Genomic DNA, 27046 nt, shown 5'->3' with positions numbered 1-27046 from the left:
ATTGATGTGGTCCTGAGAGGAGATGACACAGTGTTTACCTACTCTGCCAACTTGACAGGAAATCCTTTCTTCATTGTTTGATCAAATGTTTCAGCCGCTATCATACTGTGTATCTTTTGTTCTTCCCTTTAATATATGGAAATTATTATTGCAGTTTTCTTTTCGTACATACCATTTCATCTACTGTGTGTGTATAATGAACAGATATCTTGTATTTTTGTTAATGGTAACCCAAGTCATTGGGGCCCAATCTGGACTTGATGGAGAGCATGTTCATGAACCAGAGATATTAAGTTTTAAGCAGTAAACTGTAAACAGAAGTATGTGGAGATTTTTTCTAAGGGGGAAGGCATGCTCTTTGTCCTTATAAAGTCCAGTTACGTGGATTGCAGATACAATTGCCAGAGATTGAGCAGCCATCTTGGACTGTAATGTGACACATCTAGAAAGGGTTAACGGTAAGATCAAGGAGTCTATGATATTTATCTTCAACTCCTTTTATGACAAATAAATATTCGCATAAGCCATCACTATTTGGGGGTTTTTGGTATCTGGTAACCTAATTAAATCCTATCTAAATCAGTATATCTATGTCATTTTATATACATGGAAAATAAGTTGTAGTTAACTTGAAAGATATATTAAATTTTATAAAAGGACAACTCCAAACTAGTCATATGGCTATGTACCTTTGTAAAAGTATAAAGAAACTCAAGAAGTGACTACTGTAAAAAGGGAGATGGTGTTAACTTTTGTGAGAAGAAGGGATTTATGATTAGGATGGCTACATGCAAGAGTGAAATTGCTCTCAAAGTTTTATTTCTCAATCTGTGTGCCTGTGACAGAAAGGGGTTATAAAAAGGGTGTTTTGCTTTTGGTTGTTAATGAAACTTAACATTTATTTGCGTAGTTTTCTAAATCTGTATTTTATTTATTTATTTGTTTATTTATTTATTTTATTGGGGTGACATTGTTTAGTTAAATTATATAGGTTTCAAGAGTATAATTCTATAATCTGTCCTCTGTAAAATAAGTTGTTTCAAAATATTAATACAAGGTACCAAGCTTACTTGAGGACTCCTTTCCTCCTCTACATCAGAAACCTTATCCTATTTAGAAAAATTTTATGGGGAACATGACAATCATATTTAATTGTGCACTCCACAATTCCTTATGTTTTTTATTTGTTGGTTCTTATTGATGCTTTGTTGCAATCTAGTTTTCTTTTTATGGATTTTTATTTTCCCCCACACCAAAGCAGTTGCTTTCCAGTATAGTACTATTTGCTCTACCTGTCAAAAGCCACTAACTTAATTAGGGTGAGCTGGGAAATGATTATCACATAGTACAGATTTGGAGTCTTTAGTAAACTGGCATAGTTATATGAAAAAATGAATAATACCTTCCCAAGATATTTTGTACTTCACTTGGTGTTAACAATTGCTCAAGATAAAAATAATTAAAATTTATTGACTCAACTATACAATCAAATTTTCTTAGTTCTCAATGTCAAATTACTCTGAGGTGTTAAATTAAAGGTAGATATGATTGACAGGATGTTAAAATGTTGCTTAGATTCAATTTAACCTATAATCTTTCAAATATAAAAACTATAAAGTCAGCTGGAATTAAATATTTACTGCTTGTAATAAAGAACTAACAAAATTAAGAAAGTTAAAAACATAATACACTCTGTATTAATTTTCAAACTATCTTTTTTATTTGTAAAAAACTCAGAGAAACATTTCCCTATGAACTTTACATGAGCACATATGAATTACTTCTGACCTACTTTAGATGAAAACTTTCCTCTTTAAAGATTATGAAGTACTTTCCGAGCTATAAATTTGGATACAGAAAACTAAACTAATCCCTTCTCTTGATGTCTGTTCAATGTGTTTACAAATAATGAAACAATTGTTGTTTTAGAAAGTGTTATCTTCTCAAAACATCCAAAACTTTAAATGGCAAAGAGTCATTTTTAACTGTGAATTGAATAGTGCAGCTGCATGCCTTTGCATGTACACTGCCCTACTAATAAAATGTAAGAGTACACTGACGTGAGAGTGGGATTTCAGCTGCATCAGGCGAGAACGAAAGCAGATTAATGTATTTAAAGTAATGTAGAGAAGACCCCAGTGACCACAGAACAGTTGATGTGCATGAAAGCATTTAAAATTTCACTGCTTGTTAGTTTGATCTAGCTACATTAAAAAAGATGTCCTAGGGAAACGGTTTAAAATAAAAAAGGTTCATTTGTCTCCTTCTGGACCAGAAAGTTACAGCTGCCTAATTTTACCTCTTTTATAGAGGAAAGTGAGTGAGAAAATTGACCTATGGCAAATCAGGCTCAAAGAATCTTAGAAACGTATCTGAAATTGTTCCAGACCACCTCATATGATGATACAGACTGATGCTTAGCCTTTCCCTAAAACCCTTTGGGAATTTAATTCTAAACATATAACCACACTAAGGTGTTAATAGCTGATTGGGACTTAATGAGTAATTCTTTCACAACATGCCCATGCTATGGTCAGAAATACTTCTTCAGGGAATTAAGAAGATAAAGATATGAGAAGATAAAACAGTGAATAAATTTGCCTATTTTTCCTCTTTATGAACCTGCTGGAGCTGCAAAGTTAAAAATGAATGTTCTGGTCCTTTGGTCTGTGTGCAGGGCCTTTTTCTGGAATGTCATCTCTCATTTACCTTCTAAGATTCAGAGCATTTCCACATCCAGAAATACTTTGGCTCATGAAACTGCTTTACTTTTATAATTTCAAACTTTCTTTATCTTCCCTTTAGCACTAATCTTGCTTATATACCCTACCCCTTTAAAACCCATCAGCCTTTTTCAAATACTTCATATTTACACTGCCCTTCAGGTTTCACAGTCTATACAGCCTTGGTTTGGGTCAGTATTTCAACGACCCTTTTCTGTAACTCATCCCTCCTTGTGCTTCTCACTAAAGAGAAGTAATGAATACTTTTATTGACTGAATAAGAAAGGGACAAAAGCAAATATATCTGAACCATGTTAATCACTTTTCCGGAAACACATCATAAAATTTGGAAATAGATAAAAATCACACAAATCTCCAACAATGATTTAAAAAAATCTTATAGAAACATAAAGTGCATGTGTATGTTGGAAGGTATAGGGATGATTTTACTATTGAAAAATATATGCCTATGTGATTGGATCAAGGAACATCATTAAAGTTGTAAAGTAAAATGATTCAGCATCAGAGCTTCCCAGACAAGAAAAAGAGGAAGGAGTTCATCACCACCAAACCAGTATTACAAGGAATCTTAGAGGGACTTCTTTATGATGGGGGCTGGGGGTGTTAAGGACTGGTGAAAGGGGAAGGGATTAAGAACAAATTGGTTGTTATACAGTAGTTATGGGGATGTAGGGTATAGCATAAGGAATGTAGTCAATGATATGTAATAACTAGATATGGTGACAGATGGGTGCCAGATATGGGGAAAGGGTGAAAAAGGTGAAGGGAATTAAGAAATACAAATTGGTAGCTAATACAGTATGAGGAATATAATCAACAATGTTGTAAAGATCACGTAAGTTGCCAGATGAGCACAGGATTTAGCAGGGGGATCACTTCATAGATGTGTAGATAGATGCCTGACTCACAGTGCGCTATACACCTGAAGCTGAAGTAGAATGAAATTGAATGTCATCTATAGCTAAATACGTAGTCACGGGATGTGGAGTACAACATAGGAAGATAGCCAATGGTATTATAACAGCTATATAAGACGTCAGAGGAGTGGTAGCTTGGGAGGTGGATTATCACTTTATGAGGGGTTTAAATGTCTATTATGTTGCTTGGTATACCTGAAACTAATTAAAAAATAAATAATTAATAATTCAGCGTTAGTCTTATCTACATACCCCCTAAAGTATTTCTTCTTTCTTTTTCTTTCTCTTTCTTTCTTTCTTTTTTTCTTTCTTTCTTTCTTTCTTTCTTTCTTTCTTTCTTTCTTTCTTTCTTTCTTTCTTTCCTTCCTTCCTTCCTTCCTTCCTTCCTTCCTTCCTTCCTTCCTTCCTTCCTTCCTTCCTTCCTTCCTTCCTTCCTTCCTTTCTTTCTTTCTTTCTTTCTTTCTTTCTTTCTTTCTTTCTCTCTCTCTCTGTCTCTCTCTCTCTCTCTCTCTCTCTCTCTGTCTCTCTCTCTCTCTCTCTCTCTCTCTCTTTCTTTTCCTTCCTTCCTTCCTTCCTTCCTTCCTTCCTTCCTTCCTTCCTTCCTTCCTTCCTTCCTTTCTTCCTTTCTTTTTTTTTGTCTCTGACAACAATAGCATTGGAATCCTATCCAATGTTTTACAAATGCCTCAGAAATAACAGAACATTCTTTTAAAGCAGAAACAAAAAAGAAGAAGATAGACGTAGGTATAAGAAATATAAGAAATTAAAAAGGCCAGAGAATCTTAGGCTAGATTCAAGGTATATGTTTGAAGTTATTAATGTGATTGATGATACTTTTGGAATATTGTTAAAAAAATAAAAAATAATAATAAAAAAAACTCCACGAAGTAGAACTGATAATAACATTTCTAAAGAAATTTAAGAAAGTAACAAAAACTAACGCATCTTTTGCACTTCTCCTACAGCAAGGTGTCGTCAATATATTTCTTAAACACTTTTATATATTTTTTTTCAAATTCACAAGGATTTCTATAAAGCCATGTAAATTCTTAATTTAGAGAAACTTGCTACATGTTTTAAAAATTGCTAATCCAATACTAAAGCACCCAAAAATATTCAAGATAAAAATTATGTGTCAATACTACTTATTTAAAGATTTGCAAATATATTAAATAGCATGTCCATAAACAGAATTTAGAACAAATCAATGAGAAAGTGCAGTCTAATTCTGAGGAAAATTGTAAATTTGTGTGTGTGTGGGGGGTATGGTTGTGGTAGTGAAGCCTACACAAGCTCATTGACCCCATCCCTCACTCAGAGTGGAACAGACCTGGAAGAAGAAATTAAGGAAATAGGGATAAGGGAAAGCTAAAAGTTCCCTAGAATTTGACACAGTTCCTACTAGGAGAAAGGTGTTTCTGATTTGGCCACATATATGAGAGTCCCCAGAAGGACAATGATAGAGGCTTTCATAAATTTAAATTCCTAGCAGATACTTTAGTTCCAATAGTTTGATACTTGATTTAAAATAATAATTTACTGTTGTGTGAACTATTATAATGCAGACTCATGTTGATATTTAAAATAAATCACTTTAGTTTCTGTTGACTATATAATTTAATACAAAAAAAGCATAATTTGTTCTTTAGTTAAATGAGAAATTGTAAAAGAATTAACATAGGTCAGTTGATATTCTGCTTTGCTGCTTAAACAAGGGAATTTCCAATGCTGAAGTAGATAGCTGAGAATGAGGGGGGGAAAAAAGATAAGAAAGAGGAAAAAAAAGGATAGTGAAATCTGAGACCTTTAAGAAAACTACAAAATCTTCCAAGAAAATATATATATATATATATATATATATATATATATATATATATATATATATATATATATACATACATACATACATACATACATACATACATACATATATATATATTCCTGTCTATATTTTATATCTGCATTTTAAAAATATTGGACATTTTAGATGTTAATTTTGAAATTGAAGCTTATAGATTCTGTTTCATGGCAGTAACAGTTTTCCAGGTTTTTCTTTATCTTTTCTTATTGGATGTATCCGTTTTAATTTGAAGGGTTTCTTTTTATCCTGGTGATTCCATGCTTCTCTTACCTCTGCCATGTGAATCAAATACTTTCTGCCATCTGTCATTTGATTTTTGACTTTACTTGGAATGGACTTTAGCATGCTAAAATTTCTAATATTTATGCTATTTAGTTTGTCCTTCTACCTCTTTAAAACTTCTGGTTTTCTCGTCTTGCTTAAAAATGACTACTAAATTCTGAGGATTCTTCTTATATTTTATTTTTTTATATTTGGAACATGATTCATTTGGAAATCATCCTGTATAGTTTGTAAAATAGGCTTTATTTGTTTTTCAGATGGAAAGTCTGTTATGCAAACGTTAACTTGAAAAACAATCTTAACCACTGAATTGAAATGTCCCTTTAACATATATTATATTCCCATATTCTTTATTATCCCATATATACTAGAAAATCCTTTTGTTTAATACTCTCCACAGTACGATTCTGATTGATTTTTAATTAAATGTTTACAGTAAACTTAGCAAGGTGTCAAAACATAAAACTGAGACTTTCATTCTAGAACAGTATAAACTTAGGATACTTTAACTTAAGATATTCTTAACAGCACGACTCTTAAAATAAGAATAACTTTCAATTGTCCAAAACTAGCAAGACATGCCAATTTGGGACACACGACAGAAGATAATTGTCAAAGATATTTAATATGTGAGTAGCAATTAATTTTACCATATTTTATCTGATATCAAGTGAAATGTCAGACTTCCATGATAAATGCTTAAAATTACAGGCACAAGCGAAAAAGTCAGATTCCAATTCACTTGTGATTAACAATATAAATCTACAATTCTTTTCATTATATATTTTGAAATTTAGTTGATCACTTCATATTTTCCTCAACAGTGGGATTGGAAGACTTAAATTATGGTCAATGTTATCAAATAATATATTCGTTTTAACTATTTTTGGTCAATTATGACCACATGGATTATTCTGTTCTAAGTTCTATATCCAAACATGAATTAAAAGTGTAAAGAGTCAAATGTACTTTGATAATGTTAAATGGTGGAAAGATAACAAAAGTAGAAGTTAATATAGAACTCAGAACTCTAATATTTGACATTTAAGTATCCTTTTCAAGACTTCATCATGAACAATTTATAGCCTTAACTACAAATGAAATGTCATAGATAATTGGTCATATTCCTTTGACATTTCATCTCAGGTTTGGTAAATCAGTTTTGTAATTTGGAACATTTGAAGCCAATAGTCAGGGACTGAAACATCATGACTATTTTTAATTATTTTATGGAATGTGGATATTTTGCTCATTTCTTTAAATATAACAAAACGACCTATGACTAGGGAAACAGAATACAAGTTAGCATGCACTTGCTATACAAAGATACTAAAGGAAAATATTAATAATATTATTAAGTATAGATGTTCGTTAATTTCCTCTTTTAAGCTAATTAAACTTAATATGCCATATTGTACTTGTTAGGCTTAGGGGGAAAACTGTCCATTCTGAAGAACTTTCGTTATAGAAAAACATCTGTAGTATTAAATGCTGCCTATGGTTAAGATCTAGGATATAGTGGGATAGTGCTGTCTTGTCTAAAATTTGGAAATACATAACTTTCTGTCAGGACTGCACACATATAATCCAAATGAATTTAGCTTAAGAAAAAGCACAGATATTGGTGACATACCAAAATATCTTGCATAATCAAAGCCCCAAGGACTAGTTAGAAAAATTGGAATCAAGGAGTCAGTCGCTATCTGAATTCTCTCCTTTTTCCTATTCCACTTCTTTCTGAGCATTTGTCTCATTCTTTCACGCAGCCACCCAGCTTTGTTTGCAGGCCACAAATCAAAATATAGCAGTCAAAAACGCACATCTTTACATTTTGTTGCTTAAAAATAGCAAAAATGTTGAGTTGGAATCTTACGAGGACCCAAACTGGGAAAGATTCTGATTGCCTCAACTGGAAGACTGCCCACATATGACCCAATGATCTGGTCCAAGTGCCCTGCATCCGATGTCCAGGAGCATGTGGGTGGTTGTGTTTCTCAAAATAATAGTGAAAGTGGTTCTCTGAAAATAGATGGAGACCACGGAAGTATACCGCATATTTTCTTTCTCATTTCTTCTTTGATTTTGAATAAATCTTTCTATGATTCAAGATTGTCTAATATGCAAATCTAAGAAGGGCACATTATTACAGTGGATACATTTAAAGAAAGCAAATGAAAACCTCTTGAATGTGCCTAAATAATTTTCTAATCAAGCGAGCCTCTCTCAATTTTAGAAACAGCTTTTAAAATTATATAGAGAATGTGTGGAAATCAACAGCTTCTGCACTTGTTACATAAAATGGAGAAAATGAAAACCCTAAAAGAGTCAAAAGTGAATATTGTTGACCTTAAGTAGAAAATAAATGTAGTTTCCAATTCCATGTAACTTTTTAAGCTACATCTTAATACTGTACCACATTGTTTATGAGTGCAAAGCACACGTTCTGGATCTTGTTCCATAATTTGTCACTGCCTTGTTAGCTCTTTGATAATTTCTGGTAGATTGTAATATGTATATACACACACACACAGAAATTTATATATATCAATATGCCAACTTTTCAGGTTTCCTCAGAGAGAATGTGTGTATGTGTATGAGAGAGAGAAGAATTACCTATCCACCATCATCAAAATTCTACTTGTTAATTGATATAACACTTAATGTTTGAAACTTTGAAAAACACAGTAAGATACTTAGCGTGTGTCTACATCAATGTGGATGAAAAGGGAAGGACTAGCAGTCCTGTCATACAAAGGTGTCCCATCACTGCTTACCCAGCTTCTATATACTCTTTTCTAAATATCTCTAGAGTGGGCACACTCAAAATACATTTTATAGTCTATCTGCCAATAGTTTACACACTCTTTCTTACTATTTCCATTCACACGCTTGTCTTCACTTCCGTGCTTACTTTTAAATAAATTATGAGGTCAATCTTCTGTTTCACCCAAGTCACAGTATCAGTCATCTTGAGCTAACCATAAAATAATATTGTCTTTCTCCTGAGTGTCCTCCACAATGCAACACCCTTACCATCAAACTTTGAGGTTTGACAGAAAAAGAGAGAGAGAGAAAGAGAGAGAGAGAGAGAGAGAGAGAGAGAGAGAGAGAGAGAGAGAGAGAGAGAGACACTTTCCATTCCAAATGATCTGAACCACAGTGAAAGCTTGCCTCAGACCAAATTCTGCCAAACTTAGAAACACCTAAGAGGTAGAGATCAAGGTGCCCAGGCTCTGGTGCCACTGGCCTGGGTTTAGGTTCCAGCTCTGCCATTTATTTACCTGTGTGAGCTTTCAAAGGCTGCTTAAGTTCCTTGGGCCTCAGTTTTCTCAACAATTGGGTGATGTTCATACCTGCCTCCAGTGACAATTGGAGAGCTCTTCCCGCAGTGCCTGGCACAGGTAACTTCTGGCCATTTCTGTAAGAGGAACCTCAGCTTGAAGGTTCCGGAGCCAGCTGTCAGGTTCAAAGCCCAGCTCTGAGTCTCAATTAGCTGTATTGCTTTAGACAAGCTACTTATTAGGTTAAACTCTTTTCCATATCCTGTGTTTTCTTTTTTTTTTTTTTTGGTGTGGGGGGCCAAGTTTTCTCCCATGTTTGTAACAAAGCATGTTTGGATAATTTCCAAAAAGTTGTGGGAGCTACAGATTTTATACATCCTTGCATTTCTTTATTCTACTGTTAAACTTTCTAAATTATTTTTCTTTTCTGAAAGTTTTAGTTTCTTTCCTTTAGGGTGAGCTTTTTCAAATTTTTCAGTCACATGCTTTGCTGGTTTTATTTTTCATTTATTTACCAGATATTCAGTGAACTCTTGTGAACTGCAACTTTTGAGAAATGTATTGCTTTTTGGTTGTAGAAAGGGTGGGTAATTTTCTGACTTTTTATCTCTCTCGAAGCCTTTTCTTCAGGTAGATAGCATCGTATAAAGATACTGTATATCTTTTATCTTTTATAACTTATGGTTTCTCTGACATTTATTTAACATTTGGAGAGCTTTCCTTGATTATGTTTTCCAAACTCCTTGCAATTTTTTGTTTTATTTTATTTTGGAAGTTTATTTAGGATTTTCTAAATCTTTGATTTATTCCCTAAATAGTTCTTTATTATTTTTTTATGAAAGCAATGTCTCTTAAATTTTTCTGAGCATACAAACTAGAAAGTCTTCATTCATTTATTTTTGTTCTCCATTCTTTTTTGTCACTTTAATTATCTATGTTCTGGAGCAGTTTTTCATGGCGATAACTTAAATTGAGTGTTAAGAGACATTTTCTTCTCCATTCATACGTAAGCATGAAGACATAAAAAGCTGATGGGCAGACCTAAGTATACAAATGTACCTGTTTCTTGTTCATCTTTGATTTAATGGGTAGATCCAAGAGCAAGGGTTAAAGAGGGAAGTCCTGATGCCAGCACTCGTATCACTTTTCCTTGAAACCTTCATTTTCTCCAAGGATGAACTCTACATTATCTTGATAGGAGTTAATCCTGGAATACCATTCACAGCAATCTGTGAATCTGAGAGATAGGAAAGCAAACTATTCGTAGGAAAAATTTCAGTTAGTTTCTTTGGATTTAAAATTTCAATTAGTTCCTCCGTATTTTATTTCTGTTCCCCTTAGTCATGCTTGGTTGGCATCCTTGAGTGCTCAGACACTCTGGTTTTCTGCAGATAAAATTAGCTTTTTCTCTAAGGTGTATGATGACTTAGAAACATCCATGAGTACCTTTTCCACTGCCTGGTGCATCATTTACTACTCTATATCCAATTACCATAGTCCAATTAAATGAAAATTTGTCATGTGATCCTTCTCCTGTTTTGTTTACCATAATTTTATAACTTTTAGCGACTTTATTGTCATTTTATTTGTTTTTATTTTAATTTTAAAAGACAGAAAATAATAGGGTGTCATCAATCATTTATATTCATTCATATAATCCAAACTATGTGTAGAACATTTTCATATGCAAAAGACTTCACAACCTATAAAAGGCTGACCAGCCAATTTCCCAGGTACTACAATGTTTGTTCCATCATGCATCTTTAAAAATTAGGTCAATTATAAAAATATTACATTGTCCAACAGGCAACAAGATATGTAAATAATCATCAAAGGGGGCAATGGAGCCTTGTGATAAATGCATTTGACTTCCATATGTAGTACTACAGCAAATAATAAGGTAGGGATGGCATTTTTTTAATGCTTACCTCATTAACATCATTTGTAAATATGAGAGATAATTTTTTTCTTGCCAAAAGGTGCTGGTTAAATTAAGTTAGATAATGCAAGAGAATATCTATCTATGTAGCATAGGATGTAAGAATTGTAGTCCTCCAACAAATGCTGTCTTGCCATTTTTCCCAACTAGGGAAACATACATTTATAATCAAGACTTTAAAATAAATTTTTACGTTTTACAGATGTCTGACTATTGCAATTCTGAAATAGTTAGCTTCCTCTAATTTTAGCCAATACAAAATTAACTTAGAATGATTTAACAAGCCAGAGAGTATGATTCCCTGAGATCATATTGTACCTCACAGGCTAGTTTAAATGCCACACTGCATATGGAGGATATCATTTGAAAGCTATACATCCCACTAAACTGTGAAATTTTATTGTTTATGTGCCCATAATGGCACTCATTGATTAAACTGGCATTTAATCTTCATGTGTTGCAATGCTTTTTAAAAATAATATTTCTGCAGTAATCTATTTAACATGTATAGAAATAATTACTTGGTAATCTTATTTTTAGGTCTTAATGTAAAATTTAAACTTTAAAACAAAAATAGAGATTTAAATTTAAAACTTGAATGTCTAATTAGCTATGTAATGTACTTTTATTTACATCGTCCTTTATGAGGGTTCATAACAAAGTCTAGGCTTGCTGTACTATTTGAATAAGAAAATTATATTAAATGATAACCATTTTCAAACCATTATCAAAATTGCAGAAACACAAATAAGTATGAAACATTATGAGAAGCAAAAAGTGGACATGGCATATAGTAACAGTTATAATTACAAGCATGAGACTAATAAGAGACAGAGAACTCTCCTGGGAAACTAAGACAGACAAACTGCATTTATTGTATGTATCAAACTATATACCTCTGCACTCACTACTGTGCAGTAAAATGGTTAGAATCAAAAGAAAAAACCTGATGTGTATAACGAGAAATAAATATTTATTGTTGATGTTTTTTATTTGTAATATTTATTTTAATAATTGTATAGTGTAAGAATACTTCTGAGTATATCCATGTTTTTTTTTTTTCTTTGATTAAGAAGCAATGAAGGAGGAGAAAAAAAAAATGGCGGCGTGAGGTGAGCCTCTGTAACGCTCCCCTGGAATTTACAACGAATTGGACAACAATAACTCCACAAAGGACTCCTTGCATAGCAGACAGGCAAGACGAAGAGGCCGACTACTGAATTCACCTCCAGGTGGGTGAATCGCGCGAGCGGGGGAGGAGGGAGAGGAGAAGTGCGGAGACGGAGCCGCGCGGGCGCAGGACACAGACCTAGCTCACTGCTCGGAGCCCGCTGCTCCCGGAACTACCGCCGTTGCGGGAGAGGGAAGGACTCGGACTGCTAGGGCTCCGCTTACGGCCCACAGGGCTGAGGGGGCAGCATACAAAACCGCTGAACCCAACGCTCGCTCACGGCAGACCTCGGAGCAAAGACTGAGGGAAGAGGGCTGAAATCGGTGGTTTAAGCCCTCACTGCCGAGCGGAGAACGGAAGCCTTAGGCACTGAGACTAGCCGCCCCCTCCCTACCCTCCCAGAGCTCGCCCCGCCCCCACCTGCCCGGTGCTAGAAGTGATAAAGTAGCAGTGTCGGATCAAAGGACAGAATATTTGCTGCTCTGAGAACTGTGGACCGCAGACACAGATTCGCAGCTCAACTAGTTCCGGCAAAGGGGAGGGAGCTGTGGAAGCAGGACTGGCTGTGGTGGTGGTCGCCGCCATTGCTCTGGGCCACCTCTCACAACTCACCCCGCCCCTGGCCCCACCTATCTGGGCGGATCCCTGCAGGAGTAAACAGAACTGCTGAAACAAACGGGCTCTGAATCTGGTGCAGAAAGAGCTTTGGAACTCCAAAAGCTCTTCGCATACCTATCAGCCTGTTGCAGAAGACACTCCTGTAGATGTCTAGGAAGAGAAATAGTAAATCAGTGATTGCCATGAATAACCAAGGCAACAAGATAGCTCAGAAAGAAAGTGAAAAGTCTCCAGAAAAGGAACTTAGAGATATGGACCTTTGTGATTTAAATGACAGAGAATTCAAGATAGCAATTCTGAAAAAACTGAACGAGATGCAAGAAAACACAGAAAGGCAGTTTAATGAACTCAGAAACACAATCAAAGAACACCATGAGCATTTTACAAAAGAGATTGAAATCTTGAAAAAGAACCAAATAGAATTTATGGAGATTAAGAACTCAATAGAAGAAATTAACAATAAAATATCCAGCTTAGGTAGTAGAGTTGACCAGATGGAGGAAAGAATCAGTGACATCGAAGATAGGAACCTGGAATTTACACAGAGGGAAGAAGAAAGAGATTTGAGACTTAAAAGAAATGAAAGAACTCTACAAGAACTTTCTGACTCCATCAGAAAGAGCAATATAAGAATAATGGGTATACCAGAAGGAGAAGAAAGAGGGAAGGGAACAGAGAATATATTCAAACAAATCGTCAATGAGAACTTCCCAAACTTGTGGACAGAACTGGATCCTCGAATCCAAGAAGCAAATAGAACACCTAATTACCTCAATCCCAACAGGCCTTCACCAAGGCACATTGTATTGAAGCTGTCTAAAATCAATGATAAAGAAAGAATCCTCAAGGCAGCCAGGGAAAAGAAGACGGTAACTTACAAAGGAAAGCCCATTAGATTATCATCAGATTTTTCAGCAGAAACTCTACAAGCTAGGAGGGAATGGAACCAAATATTCAAACTATTGAAAGAGAGAAATCATGAGCCAAGAATAATATATCCAGCAAAGATCTCCTTTAGATATGAAGGAGGAATAAAGACCTTTACAGACATCCAGAAGCTGAGGGAATTTTCTAATACACGACCTGCACTACAAGAAATACTAAAGGAGGCTATTAGACCACCATCAACAGGGACAACTTGTGGCAACCAAAAAATAAAAAGGGGGAGCGTAAAGGCCTGAACTGGAATATGGGAATAGAGAAAGTAAGCGTACTGAAGAAACTGGAATACTCTAAATATCAAACTTTCTTTTACATAAACTCAAGGGTAACCACTCAAAAAACATCCAAATCTGAAATATATACTGTAATAAAAGAAGAAACAGAGGGAAACATCATAGAATACTACCACACAGAAATAACAGACAACAACAAAAAGGCAAAGAAACAATGGAGACACAGCCTTACCAGAAAACTAAAGACAGAATGACAGGAAATCCTCACATATCAATAATCACCCTAAATGTAAATGGACTGAACTCACCAATAAAGAGATACAGAGTAGCAGATTGGATCAAAAAACTAAACCCAACCATATGCTGCCTACAAGAAACACATCTCAGCTACAAGGACAAGCATAGACTCAAAGTGAAAGGGTGGAAATTGACACTTCAAGCAAATGGTACCCAGAAAAAATCAGGTGTAGCCATAATGATTTCCGATGAAACAGACTTCAGGGTGAAAAAGATAACAAGAGACAAAGATGGACATTTCATAATGGTAAAGGGGACTATACAACAAGAAGACATAACAGTCATCAATATTTATGCCCCCCATCAGGGAGCACCGAAATATACCAAGCAACTACTAACAGAACTAAAGGGAGAAATTGACCAAAACACAATTATACTAGGGGACTTAAATACATCATTGACAGCTATGGATAGATCATCCAAACAGAAGATAAATAACGAAATCGCAGCCCTAAATGACACATTAGATGAATTGGACATAATTGACATATATAGAGCACTTCATCCTAAAACATCAGACTATACATTCTTTTCTAGTGTACATGGAACATTCTCAAGGATAGACCATATATTGGGACACAAAATCAGCCTCAGCAAATTTAAGAAGATTGAAATCATACCAAGCATATTCTCTGATCACAAAGCTTTGAAATTGGATATCAACTGCAAAAAGAAAGCAGGAAAAAACACAAATACATGGAGATTAAACAACATACTTTTAAAGAACGACTGGGTCAAAGAAAAAATTAGAGGAGAGCTCAAAAGATACATAGAAACAAATGACAATGAAAATACATCTTACCAAAATTTTTGGGATGCCGCGAAAGCAGTTTTAAGAGGGAAATTTATATCATTACAGGCCTATCTCAAGAAACAAGAAAAATCCCAAATAAATAACCTCATGTTACACCTTAAAAAACTAGAAAAAGAAGAACAAGCGAAACCCAAGGTCAGCAGAAGAAAGGAAATAACAAAAATCAGAGCAGAACTAAATGAAATAGAGAACAAAAAGACAATAGAAAAAATTAATGTGACAAAAAGCTGGTTCTTTGAAAAGATTAACAAAATCGACAAACCCTTGGCTAGACTCACTAAGATAAAAAGAGAGAAGACACTAATTAACAAAATCAGAAATGAAAAAGGGGAAGTTATCACGGACACCACAGAAATACAAAGGATTATCCAAGAATACTATGAAGGACTATATGCCACCAAATTTAATAACTTAGAAGAAATGGACAAGTTCTTAGAAACATATAGCCTTCCAAGGCTGAATCAGGAAGAACTGGAAAATCTTAACAGGCCGATCACCAGTAAGGAAATTGAATCAGTCATCAAAAACCTTCCCAAAATCAAAAGTCCTGGACCAGATGGCTTCACCAGTGAATTCTACCAAACCTTCAAAGAGGATCTAATACCAATCCTGCTCAAACTCTTCCAAAAAATTGAAGAAGAGTCAGTACTCCCTAACTCATTTTATGAGACCAACATTACCCTGATACCAAAACCTGGTAAGGACAACACAAAAAAAGAAAACTACAGACCTATATCTCTGATGAATACAGATGCTAAAATCCTAAACAAAATTCTAGCAAATCGAATACAACAATGCATTAAAAAGATTATTCATCACGACCAAGTGGGGTTCATCCCCGGGGCACAAGGATGGTTCAACATTCGCAAATCCATCAATGTGATACATCACATAAACAAAATAAAGGACAAAAATCATATGATTCTATCAATTGATGCAGAAAAGGCATTTGATAAGATACAACATCCATTTATGATTAAAACACTTACTAAAATTGGTATAGAAGGAAAATACCTCAACATAATAAAGGCCATATACGACAAGCCCTCAGCTAACCTCATAATTAATGGTGAAAAGCTGAAGCCCTTTGCTCTACGTTCAGGAACACGACAAGGTTGTCCCCTATCACCTCTGCTTTTCAACATAGTGTTGGAAGTCCTCGCCAGAGCTATCAGGCAAGAGAAAGAAATAAAAGGCATCCAAATTGGGAATGAAGAAGTTAAATTGTCACTCTTTGCAGATGACATGATGCTATACATAGAAAACCCTAAAGACTCCACCAAAAAGCTATTAGAAACAATCAATGAATATAGTAAAGTTGCTGGCTACAAAATCAACGTACAAAAGTCCATTGCTTTCCTATATACCAACAATGAAATCTCAGAAAAAGAGATAGAAAAAACAATTCCTTTTGCAATTGCAGCAAAAAGAATAAAATACCTAGGAATAAACTTCACCAAGGATGTGAAGGATTTATATGCTGAAAACTATAAGACATTTTTGAAAGAAATTGAAGAAGACACAAAGAAATGGAAAGACATTCCGTGCTCATGGATTGGAAGAATCAACATAGTTAAAATGGCCATATTACCCAAAGCCATATACAGATTTAATGCAATCCCCATTAAAATCCCAATGGCATTTTTTAAAGAAATAGAACAAAAAATCATCAGATTTGTTTGGAACCACAAAAGACCCCGAATAGCCAAAGCAATATTAAAAAAAAAGAACAATACTGGAGGTATCACACTCCCTGATTTTTCCTTGTACTACAGGGCTACAATAATCAAAACAGCTTGGTATTGGCGGAAAAACAGACACATAGACCAATGGAATAGAATTGAGAACCCAGAAATAAAACCACATAAATATGGACAGATAATTTTTGACAAAGAAGCTAAAAACATACAATGGAGGAAAGACAGCCTCTTCAATAAATGGTGCTGGCAGAATTGGATAGCTACGTGCAAAAGAATGAAACTGGACTGCTATCTGTCACCATGTACCAAAATTAATTCAAAATGGATCAAAGACTTAAGCATAAGACCTGACACAATAAACTGCATTGAAGAAAACATAGGTACTAAACTTATGGACCTTGGGTTCAAAGAGCATTTTATGAATTTGACTCCAAAGGCAATGGAAGTAAAAACTAAAATAAACCAATGGGATTATATGAAACTGAAAAGCTTCTGCACAGCAAAAGAAACTATTGACAAAATAATGAGGCAACCAACTGAATGGGAGAAGATTTTCGCAAACAGTTCCTCTGATAAGGGGCTAATATCCAAAATATACAAGGAACTCATGAAACTCAACAACAAAAAAACAAACAACCCAATTGAAAAATGGACAGAGGACCTGAAGAGACATTTCTCCAAAGAGGATATACAAATGGCAAATAGACATATGAAAAAATGCTCAACATCGCTAATCATCAGAGAAATGCAAATGAAAACCACAATGAGATATCACCTCACCCCAGTCAGAATGGCTTTCATCAACAAAACAAATAGTAACAAGTGTTGGAGAGGCTGTGGAGAAAAAGGAACTCTCATACACTGTTGGTGGGAATGCAGACTGGTGCAGCCGCTATGGAAGGCAGTGTGGAGGTTCCTCAAGAAATTACGAATAGAATTACCATATGACCCAGCAATCGCTCTCCTGGGTATCTACCCCAAAAATATAAAAGCATTTCTCTATAGAGACACGTGTACGCCAATGTTCATTGCAGCTTTGTTTACGGTGGCCAAGACATGGAAACAACCAAAATGTCCTTCGATAGATGAATGGATAAAGAAGTTGTGGTACATATACACAATGGAATACTATTCGGCGTTAAGGAAAGATGATATAGGAACATTTGTGACAACATGGATGGATCTCGAGAGAATAATGCTAAGTGAAACAAGTCAGACAGAAAAAGCAGAGAACCCTATGATTTCACTGATATGTGGTATATAGACCAAAAAGAACAAGACAAACAAATGAGAAACAAAAACTCATAGACACAAACAATAATTTAGTGGTTACCAGAGGGTAAGGGGGTGGGGGGTGGGTGATGAGGGTAAAGGGGATCAAATATATGGTGATGGAAGGAGAACTGACTCTGGGTGGTGAACACACAATGGGATTTATAGACGATGTAATACAGAATTGTACACCTGAAATCTATGTAAATTTACTAACAATTGTCACCCCAATAAAATTAATTAAAAAAAAAAAAAAAAAAAAAAAAACATACTGTTACCACATGTTTTGGCAACTGTGCTCCTTGGTATTTACCCAAAGCAGTTAAAAACTCATGTCCATACAAAAACCTTCACAGGGATGTTTCGATCAGTTTATTTATAATTGCCCAAACTTGGAAACCACCAAGATGTCCTTCAGTTGGTGACTGGATAAATAAACAGTGGTATATTCAAATTGTTGACACAAGAAACATCCAAACCTATGGAAAATTTTAATGGGTTTTTCTTGAGCCAAACTGATGACATTATGCTGGGGAGCAAGCTCTCAAATACTTCATAGAATGGAAGTTTTGCAGCTGATTTTACAATTAGAATCAAAATAGAAGACATAAGGAAATATATTGGTGGTAGATTAAGGAGTTGTAAGAAAGCATAGTGGGGAAATCTCTAATATTGGAAAAAAAGAAAAATGGAGAAACGCATGCTTCTTTTGCATTGGTGGGTACAGTATATGATAACCATTTTCAAACCACATAGATATTTACAGCACATAGAGATGTTAATATTAATAATTAATATTAATATAATAATTAATACATTAATATACAATATATTGTGTATAATTATAATAATTAATATATAATTAACTTAATATATTAATATATTAATAATATTAATATAAGTTAATGTTTACAGCAGATAGAGATGGTATGCCTAGAATAAGATAACAACGAGGGGTTCCACGATCTCATGCTCTGGCGATGTTGTGCTCTGGTGCCAGCTGTTGTGCTTCTGAAGGGTAAGAAACTTACTCTGACATTTCAAAGATATGCTATCGTAGATGCATAAGAAAAATGGACAGAGCTCACTTAAAGTACAGATTAACCTTTGATAAGGAAGCTGTGGGCTTTTAGGAATTTGTAATCAGACTGCCCTGTGTGGTTACTTTTGGTCACTGAGCTTGTCAGGCCTGCCATATGCCCCCCTACCGCCAGTTTGTGAGGTTTATTGTACGGATCTCTTTTCATTCACAGGACAGTGAAATACTTTTCAGAACCAAAAAGAAATGAGCTGTCAAGCCATAAAAAAACATGGAGGGGTGTAAATCTCTAACTATTGTGTTGTTTTGTACACCTGAAACTAATTAAAAAAAAATGTGTGACTACAAGAAACAGAAAAAAAAAAAACATGGAGGAAGCTTAAATTCATATTACTAAGCAAAATAAGCCAATCTGAAAAACCTGTTTAACGTATGATTCCAACTATATGACACTCTGGCAAAGGCAAAACTATGGTGACCATCAAAGAGCATCAGTTGCCAGGGGAGGGGAATGGGATGAATAGACAGAGCACAGAAAATTTTGGGGGAAATGAAAATGCTTTGTATGATACTGTAGTGATGTTTGCATGTCATTATCCATTTGTCTAAGCCCATAGCATGCACAACATCGAAAGTGAATTATGGTGAAAACTATGGACTTTGGGTGAATACAATGTCTCATTGTATCTTCATTGATTAGAAAAAGTGTACCACTCTGGTAGAGGATGCTGTTAATGGGGAAGTGTATGCTGTGTCGTAACAGCAGTACATGGGAAATGTATATACCTTCCTCTCAACTTTTCTCTGAATCTAGAACTTCTCTAAAATAATAAAATCTATTTAAAAATACTGAAACACAACAACAACAACAACAAAACAGAATAGGCTGCTTGAAAAAAAAGTCAATTATAGTTCTTAATTAAAAATATGATTTTTTTAAATTAAATTTTATTGAGGTGACAGTGTTTAGTAAAAGTCACATAGGTTTCAAATGCATAATTCTATAATACATTATAAATCACATTGTGTGTTCACCACCCAGAGTCAGTTGTCCTTCCATCACCATGTATTTGAACCTGTTTACCCTCATCTATCAAAAAATAAAAAAATAAAAATAAAAAAATATATATACATCATTATCTAAATTAATATATTCCAACCTTTTAAAGTTATTAAAAATAAAATTTCCTTCTGACATCTAAAGATCTTGGACTTCTTTTCATGTCATTTGACCATTTATAGCACATTTCTGCAAAAAATAATGTAATTAAACTACGTGTCTAAGATACATTCATCCTACTCTATTTTCTGATCTACCAACATCCCAAGAAAAGAGATAAGGAACTCATATAAGAATAACACACACACACACACACACACACACACACACACACACAAGCACGCAACATACACAAAGGAAAATAAAGCAAAAGGAATTGTAAACTGGATAAAGATTTCAAAAATAAACATTGCAAAGATAGGGAGATTTTAAGGAAGAAAATGATATATTGAATTAGAAATTTGAGCCATGAGGTGATACATGAAAAATAAATAGCTGGGTTTTCTACTTTCCTTTTCTACTAAAATAGCTTGATGTCACAGAAATCATTACGGTGACCTTAAAATAAAGAATTTTCTCTGGTTCAGATTGAAGTCACGATATGCCCATATCAATCTTTGACTAGGTACGGTTGAGTTTTTTTTTTTTTTTTAATATAACAACTATAAAAATGACTTTTGTGCACAGAATTTAATAAGACAGATATCAATCTAAGCCAACAATAGATTATGATAAGTTACAAAGTCTGTTTCTGTTAAGAAGTTAACCACTAAAGAATCCACCGGGTATTTAGAAATAGCCAATTCAAAAGTGCTCATAGTTTCTGACATTAGCCTCTGGAATTCCCTTTTCTAGTTGAGAGAAGCTGTATAAAGTCTACATGCATATTATCTGCCAACTTCTATTCAAATGGTAAGTGGTGTTTTTTAATTACATTTTATATGGTAATTAATTTAAAATATCCATGCAAATTCTTCATCTTGGAATTCCTTTTTAGACAAGGCCTAGATGCCCTAGGCTTTCAGTGGCTTGTTCCAGCTTTCAAAATATTCTGAAAGTCTAAGATAATAAAGGTTCTTGGAAATATTCCAAATAGCTAGAAAATATAAACAGCTATTTGCAGAATGGTAAAATGGCAATGCATGTATTTGCATTTTTGAAATGAAGTATTCATGGCAAACATAAAAAGAGAACAGCAAATGAATAATACGGATTTTGAGTTATCTGAATATTTAGCTATTTTACAGCACACTTAATATAAGAAACCATCATCACTGGTAGACTATTTTATTCAATAGGGCATTAACTGTAATTTTCTTTTTAGGCCTAGAATATTTTTCTAAAAAAAGTACGCTTTTATTTATTCACCATGTAAATAATTACATCATAATTTTACTTCTAATTTACTTATATTTTATTGCACATTTTAATCTGCTGCAGTTTTGTTGACATAAAACTGGAAAAACAAGAGGACTGCCAGATCTAAATACACTGTGGTATCATTGCTTTCGTCCATGCACAGTGCAATGCAGGGTGGAGGGTGGGGTCAGGTGAGAGTGAGAGTGGCCTGCCCAAGAAGGGACAAGTATTTTAAAACTGACATTGTTGTTAAGAATTGACTCATAGGAGTAATAAGAACAGATAAACCTTATTCTGTGTTATTATTGATCCCAAAGTCTCTACAGGTAGCACTTCTCCTATTTTCTGCATTCAGACTGCCCTCTGTGGTGTTATACTGTCAGTGAAAACTTAAGGGTAAATAAAAGTGAGTGAATGAATGAATGAATGAATGAATGAATGAATGAATGAATGAATGAATAAATAAACTCTGACTTCACTCTGAATCTAAAGTGAGAAATGTACATACTTAAAAAAAAAATCTCTTTAGAGAATATGTATTTTACTGAAGAAGTCCATATGTTCATGATTCTACCACTAAGAGGTAATGAGTTAGAGTTAGGCATTCTGTTCCCAAAATGAGAACTTAAAAGTATGCTTCTGGAATGAAGACATTTAATAAATGTTATATTTAGTATTGCTTAAAACACATGTTTTAAATTAGTAAAATTGACATAAAATAGCTAACATCTCTGATTCTGAAGAAAAGTAATGGATAGAAACAAATGAATACAGGCTATCATTTCTCTTTCATTGTATTACATTTGCAGCAAATACATTCTTAATTGGAACAGTAGAGTTGAACATTGAACAATGGGGGGTTAGGGACACAGAACCCACCATACAATGGAAAGTATGCATATAACTTTTGAATCCCCCAAAACTTTACTACTGAAAGTTATTGTTGACCAGAAAACATACAGAGGACAGAAAAAATACTTAACACATATTTTGTACGTTATATGTATTTTATTCTTACAATATTCTTACTATATCCTTATAATAAAGTAAGCTAGAACAAAGAAAATGTTATTAAGAACACAGTAAAAAAATATATTCACAGTACTATATGTATTTATTGAAAAAATTTGCATATACTGTGCCCATGCTGGTCAATCCCATGTTTTTCGGGTGTCAACTGTGTAATGAATCTGATGATTACTTTGTCCTTGGGATTTTATGTAATGGTGCAGAACCAGAAATGAAAAGAGTATTATGCAAACAACTCAATCCTCTTCAAGAAGTTTATATCCTTATCTCATTCACAGGGTTTATAGTTTTAATCTTTATTTTTAATATTATTTTCTCACTTTGTACTTGTGTTCTATGGCTAACAGGCAGACTTGTACCATTAACTCATCCACTTCATACCATTACAAAAAAAAAAAAAAATCAAAGACTCAGAAAGAACCAGAGTCACTCAAATATGGTGGAGTAGGACTGAAATGCATTCCCATATTTGACCATGATCATGCTTTTTACAGTATCATGGAAAGTTTTTGTTTGTTTGTTTAGTTAACATGCTCTTTGGTTTGAATTTACTGAATACATTTGCTTCTCTTATTTACTTTTTTGTAAGAAAGTTGTTCTATGTATACAATTCTAGCTTGCAAATTATTTTCTGTCAGCAATTTGACGATGTCATTTACTCTCTTCAGGCTTCTATTTATTGATAATAGAAGTCTGACTTCAGTGTTACCTATAGATGATGGTTTTTCTTTCCTCTTTGCCAGCTTTTAAGGTAGTTCTGTATCTTTAATATTTTACAGTTACCCTATAATGTAAACCAGCGCAATGTATTCATTTTCTATTCATGCATAGCAAATCACCACAAACTTAGTATCTTAAAACAACACAAATGTATTATTTCACAGTTTCAGTAGGTCAGAAGTCTAGGCACTGCATGATTTGCTTCACTGCTCAAGGTCTCACTAAACTGAAGTCAAGATGTCACTCAGGCTCAGTTCCTATATGAAAACTGTGGAAGAATTTTTTTTGCCACTCAAACTGCTTTAGGATGTTGAAATAATTCAGTTCCTTTAGTTGTAAGGCTGAGGTACTCATTCCCTTGCTGGTTGTTATCTGGGGGCTGATTCAGCTACTCGAGGTCCCCCACATTCCTGGAGTTAGGTCGCCCTCTGTCATCAAAGCTAACAGTGGAGAATCTTCTCACCAGAGTCTTCCAACTTTTCAAATCTGTTTCCAGGAAAAACTCAATCCCTCTTTTGGGGTTACCTAGTTAGCTTAGATTCATTCAGGATTATCTCATTTTAAGGTCAACTGAATTGGAACCTTAATTGCACCTGCAAAATCCCTTCCCAGTACATCTACATTAGTGTGTGATGAATAACTTGAGTGTACAACAGGAGGTGAGGATCTTCCTCTATCTGGGGTTCCATTTGTTTTGTAGGTCTGGAATATTTTCTACCATTATCTCTTCCAATTCACTCCCATCTTCATTAAGCTGTTTTCTTCTCGAAATCCCGTTGAATATGTGTCACATAAATTCATTGTATGTCTATGTCTTCTATAGCTCTTAATTTCATAGTTTTGTCTCATAGTCTTTCTGAAATATTACTGCAGTGAAATTGGGACAGTTTACATTTTTCCACCTGTCTGTTGAAGAACTGCTGACAATCCTGATAAAGGCTGCTGCCCTCAGACTACTATGGTCTCCCAGTTTGCTCACTTCTCTCAGCCAATATCTCCATGCTCATATCTCCATCTACTTTTTTTTGAGGGGGTAGTGTGTGGAGTTTGGATTATTTTATTTATTTTTTGAGAACAATAATGCATTAAAATGTTTTATTTACATCAAGTTGTGTTTAGTATTTCATTCTGCTAAAAAAAATATTCCCATATACTAATGAAATATTCAGTCTCTTTCACATATACCGTGTTTCCCCCAAAATAAGACCTAACCTGACAATCAGCTCTAATGCATCTTTTGGAGCAAAAATTAATATAAGACCCGGTCTTATAGTAAAATAAGTAAAATAAGACCAGGTATAATATAATATAATATAATATAATATAATATAATATAATATAATATATAATATATAATACCCGGTCTTATATTAATTTTTGCTCCAGAAGACCCATTAGAGCTGATTGTCGGGCTAGGTCACCGCGCCCCCCCCCCCACACACACACACGCACAGGGTGCCAAAAGAAGGTACACACATTTTAAGAAAGGAAAAATGCGTATTAAAATTGTAATACTCAATATACATCGATAACAAAAGATGAATACAAGTCACATTTGATTTCTGCAACTAGAGGTGCTCAAAGTGGTTGCCATGAGTGTCCAGACATTTCTGATTACGGCAGACATTGTTTGGTAGACTTCTGTGGCGAGCATGTAAACTGTTCCAACACCACAGCAGAAGCAGCAGGACTCATTGCTGTGTGAGGCCTCCCAGTTCTTCCCTTGAGTACATCACACACAGCACCATGCATCTCAAACTTACCACAAATGCGTGCAATTATTAGGCATGTTGGAGGTTCTGTTGGATATTCATGCCTCCATTGCCCTTGTACTTCCACAGTGTTCTTGTATTTCAAATACCACTTCAAAATGGCCTTGTGCTCCCAGAATAACAACCATGCTTCCGCCATGTTCTTTGGCTGTCTCATCTGTCTCATGGTGATGCTAGCCTTCATTTGATTAATGCCATCTTTTGAGCCAACGTCATACTACACATTGCTACCATAATTTAATTCAACTTAGAAAAGTAATACATAGATAACATCTCTTAAAATGTGTATACATTTTTTGGCACCCCTGGTGTGTGTGTGTGTGTGTGTGTGTGTGTGTGTGTGTGTGTGTATGCATTTTAAGACAAAAGGAACTGTATTAAAATTACACTGCTAGTAACAACTTTGAGCACCTCTTATAATTACAGAAGTCAAAGGTGACTTGTATTCATCTTTTGTTATAGGTACATATTATTACAATTTTAATACAGTTCTTTCCTTTCTTAAAACGTGTATACATTTTTTGGCACCTTCTGTATATATACAGTAATGATAGAGATATAGAAGGATGGTAGAGAAAATTAGAGGAGTTCAGAGCTTCACCCAGTTTCTCTTGAGATTTGGTTGTTGAGACAAGGATTCCTGGGTCCACCATTGTTAAAACATAGCTTACAAACAATAGCTGAGCAAGAGCCAACTTCCAAAAGATTGTCCAGTGATCCTAAGGATTATTATACAGTTGTGTATTTGTCCTTTTCTGGGGTAAAGAAGTTGAAGTAATAATGTGTTTGTATTGTAGCTGGTACCAGCAGGCTGCTGGGGAGCCCAGCTGAGGACCGAGGTCCTAAATGTTCTAGGAAGAGATTGTAGTAGCTAAGGATTACCTGCCGCTAATATCAGCACCTACACAAGTGCTTGTCTCATACAGAGGAAGTGACTGACACCTCCTCCACCAGCAGGTTCTCCCTCATACAAGCATAATCTTCCCACCATTACTTATTTTACTATGTGAGGAAAGCCCAGCAGGCCACTGCAATGAAATTTAAGACCTGGAAAAAGAGGAGAGTAAACAAAGTTGAAAAAAGAAGGAAAGCCCTGAGAAAGGGATTTTGAACCAATGACTGTGATAACAATAAGTCAGGCTATAAAAAGAATAAATAAGTAGACAAAAACCTAAGTTTCCAGGCTATTTATATGTACGTTTTACCCTGACAGAAAAGAACCAACCTTTCTCTTTCTTCTTTTATTTTTTCTGTCAAAGAAAAAGGCCACCATGAGTAAAATAAAGCACGTTTTATATCTATACATAGTTGAATGTCAGGTGCACAGTCCATATCCTCTGTTGGAAATTTTAATTTAATTGAAAGACCTATCACTCAATTTGTAATATTGACAGTAAAAATCCGTTCCATGGAAAAGTCATATTCCCAGGAACCTCTAAGCTTCCTGTACGTTGATTTCTTATAAAGATCAACTAACATTGCTTAAGCGCAAACGTGGTATATATTGTGTTAGTGTTATATATAAATCAAGTAGCACAGAGCAAAAACAACATGTAATGCAATAGATTTCTTTATTTGAGAAGTAATTTTCCTGATGAAATTGCTATGCTTCATTTCTAGCAATATATTTAACTCAGGTAAACTAAAGCTAGGGAATGTCAGAAAGCTGCTGATTCTCCAGAGAGAGGGGCTCATCTTATTAAGCAGTGAAACTGTGACAGCATGTAGGATATTTCTCAATTAATTTTCTTTTCTGAGAAGGTATTCTACACATTGGGGAACATCATATGCTCAAAGGTTTCCCAATAGTGCTACTGAAAATTGATTTATGACGGAGAGAATCAGGATCATAGGGCCCCCAAACAGCCTCCTGAAAGAATGATTTTTCAATATGAAGTAAAAGTAAGATAATTCAAAAAGTTCTTCAGGGAACACCCTATGCATCATGAATGTGTCTGGAGTCTTAGTCAACTAAAAATCCAGTCTATTTCCTTTA

At 34.6% G+C, this 27046-nt stretch overlaps 1 protein-coding gene across 1 annotated transcript in view; it reads left to right on the top strand.

Moving 5' to 3' along the window:
* LOC308509101 (uncharacterized protein) overlaps positions 1 to 27046 on the top strand; it is a 718677-nt gene that overhangs the window by 660545 nt on the left and 31086 nt on the right. The window contains exons 10-11 of the transcript XR_013995126.1: positions 12098 to 12256; positions 21026 to 21082. The gene's annotated coding sequence lies outside the window, so the exon portion shown is untranslated. The remainder of the gene's footprint in view (positions 1 to 12097; positions 12257 to 21025; positions 21083 to 27046) is intronic.

This window comes from Rhinolophus hipposideros, assembly GCF_964194185.1.
Source record: "Rhinolophus hipposideros genome assembly, chromosome: 16".
Lineage (NCBI taxonomy): Eukaryota > Metazoa > Chordata > Mammalia > Chiroptera > Rhinolophidae > Rhinolophus > Rhinolophus hipposideros.
The sequence above is the reverse complement of the archived record's forward strand: the minus strand, read 5'-3'. Positions and strand labels throughout refer to the sequence as shown.